The sequence below is a fragment of the Sinocyclocheilus anshuiensis genome, unplaced genomic scaffold (assembly GCF_001515605.1).
Source record: "Sinocyclocheilus anshuiensis isolate Anshui unplaced genomic scaffold, SAMN03320099.WGS_v1.1 scaffold239, whole genome shotgun sequence".
NCBI lineage: Eukaryota > Metazoa > Chordata > Actinopteri > Cypriniformes > Cyprinidae > Sinocyclocheilus > Sinocyclocheilus anshuiensis.
In genome coordinates, this window is record NW_015549568.1 from 93525 (window position 1) to 96427 (window position 2903).

A 2903-nucleotide genomic window follows, 5' to 3' on the forward strand; every position below is an offset into this window, starting at 1 on the left:
CTAGGCTACTACAAGGCAAGCATATGCTCATGAACACAACGAGCAAACTTATACTTTTCCTCCCATACGCCTACAGCAAAACGCTTAATGTGCCATAACGGACTAAGATGATAAAGACCAAATTCAGTGTTTCTTATTGTTGATGCAAACTACACAGACCATATAAACACGCATTAAGAAATTAATTAAGTGATATTAAATGGACCAACTCTATTCTGGTCTCACCTGCTTATCTGTACATATTAATTGTGTTTTAATAATGAAGAGGAGCATATGAGGTCTTTATAATCTTAGACCGTTATGCCACATTATGCCACCTTTTGCGGTATGGGAGGAAAACACTATATACATAATATATATATATATTAATAAACTTAATTTGATCTTTTAATAGCACTATCTTAATACATTAAGGCATAGCCTATTAAGTGTTTATGGTTTTCTACGGTAGGTTTAAAAGTGCTTAATGAGAGACTTTGCGCATTGCGTTCATATTCTGCTGTTCTGTGGCCACGGATTTGCGGGTCTTGTCTTTTTCTCCTACAGATGACTTGCAGGACCCTGTATGTTATAGTACTAAATTAGTTTTAATCATTTAACCACCACAGCGTCTTGTCTCCATTGACAACACGCACGATTCGTGTGGGATGCAAGTAGCTGAGAGTGCAAGCGGGGATTGCGAGTGACTTCGTGATTTAGTTCATTTTTTTCTTGTCTTCACCACCTGGCTACTTGTGTCAAATGTTGAGAGATTCAATAAAAAAAATAATTAATCAATTAAATAAAATATAAAAAGACTGCAAGTGATGTCACTCGCGGAAGTGCAGGTTTGTGAGAGTGCAAGTCTGAGAGTGCAAGTCTGAAAATGCAAGTGCAGGGACAGGAGCTCTCCGTGGGCTATACTCGGGAACAAGAGCCCTCCGTGGGCTATACTCGGGAACTGGAGCTACTCGTGAACTGTGACGCGCTTATGAGGAGCTGGCACTGGAGGGTGCTCTGGAGGAGCAGGCACAGCAAGGTGCTTTCGAGGAGCTGGCACTGGAGCGAACTCAGGGGCTGGAGTCGACACTGGAGCGAGCTCTGTGGCTGAAGCCGACACTGGAGCGAGCTCTGGGGCTGGGATGAAGGCTGTGAACAGTATTTTCCTCCTCATCCTCCTCCCTTGGTTACGGGTGAATTGGGCGGCCGGCAGGCTTGAGAGAGCCGCGGCCGGCGGGCTCGACATTGGCGCGGCCGGTGGGCTTGAGTGCTGAATGGCCGGCGGGCTGGAGAGAGCCGCTGCCAGCAGGCTTGACTGTGGAACGGCGGCGGGAGGCTGGCATGAGGATGCCGCGGCCGGTGCGCTGGTTCTGGCTTGGGGCTGGACGCCCTCCAGACACCGGAGGATTCCTTCCCTCCAGCTTAGTCCCATGGTGTCAGGGAGGTCCACGGGGCGATGGTAATTGGCCCCGTGCCAGAACAGCGAGTTGAGGGTGGAGTCATCCAACGCCATCGCCGCGGCGAGCACGCAGAACTCCCAGGCATACTCAAGGAAGGGGAGATCTTTACGGGCTAGGGCTAGGAAGTATACGCCGGTTTCCATGCCGCGGGGAGAAACAAATGGGAAACAAAAAGACTTTCAAAAAAGGAAAACAAACACAGGGAAAGGGGCGCCGCTTACTGTTTGCAGGTCGGGAATTCTGTCACGGTTCACTGATACTAGGGAGGAGACGAGGAGATGAAGGAATGCGGAGACGAAGGAGATGAACAGTCAACAGTCTTTATTTTACCAAACAGGCAGGATGACACACGTAGCAGGAGGGTTAGACGTACAATTCCCGACGCTAAACATGGAAACACACAGGGCTTAAATAAAGGGACTAATCAAGGAATTAACAATGAAATTAATGGGACACAGCTGAAACTAATTGAACTCAAATGAGAACAGGGAAAAACCAAAAATGGGCATAATCAAAACTGGAACACGTGGGGGAGGTAAACACAACACGAGACATGGACAGAGTCTGACAACAGCGTAGCCATGTATATCTTTACAATTTTAAACTTTAAATGTACTTTCATCCTCCATACTAATATTGTTGGGATGAGAGGTCAGTCAGTCGGGATGGAGAACATCTTCAGTTGTTTTCCCAATCATGCTTTTCTTTGATCGGTTCTTTTTTGCTTCACAGAACTTTTGCTAATGAAGGCAAACATTTTAAAGACGTAAAAAACAGTGGGGCAGAAACAAATCTAAACAGACATAAATCTATCTATCTATCTATCTATCTATCTATCTATATATCTATCTATCTATCGTTGTGGTATTCCTGGTCAAAAACAGTGGTGTATTGTAACGAAGTAATAATACTTAGTTACAGTACTTAAGTATTTTTTGTATCTGTACTTTACTTGAGTTTTTATATTTCAGACAACTTTTACTTTTACTCCACTACATTTCCTAATTAAAATGTATACTTTTACTTTGATACATTTCCCCGAAGCATATTCGTTACTTACTACAAAATAGTCAGAAGTCAGAAGAACAAGGACTGCAGGAAAGCAGGTTTGACGAATCAGTGGTCTGGAGTTTGCAAGTTAGACTCCTAAAAACACCTTTGCTCATGTGCAAACAAGTGCTCGCACAACTGCAGATGATTCATTTTCCACTCAAGTCGAGGCTGGGATGTGCGATACAGCTTCGTCTGCGATAATGTGGTAAGTGTTGTTGTAATGATGTGCGATCTGACATTATCAAGTAGGCTATATCACCAAATCACACATAGAGTGCACGCACGTGATTAGTCTATTAAAACTCAAAATCCCAGGCATTCTAAATTATAGACGGCAAAAAATGCATCTGTATGCTTTTTATATTTATATAATTTAATATAGTTAACTTAATCTATATCACACAAAGAGTA

General features: G+C 43.7%; 1 protein-coding gene across 1 annotated transcript in view; it reads right to left on the minus strand.

The window, feature by feature from the left end:
- grip2b (glutamate receptor interacting protein 2b) overlaps positions 1–2903 on the minus strand; it is a gene marked incomplete at its 3' end in the record, with an annotated part of 118502 nt that overhangs the window by 92965 nt on the left and 22634 nt on the right. The window lies entirely within an intron of this gene.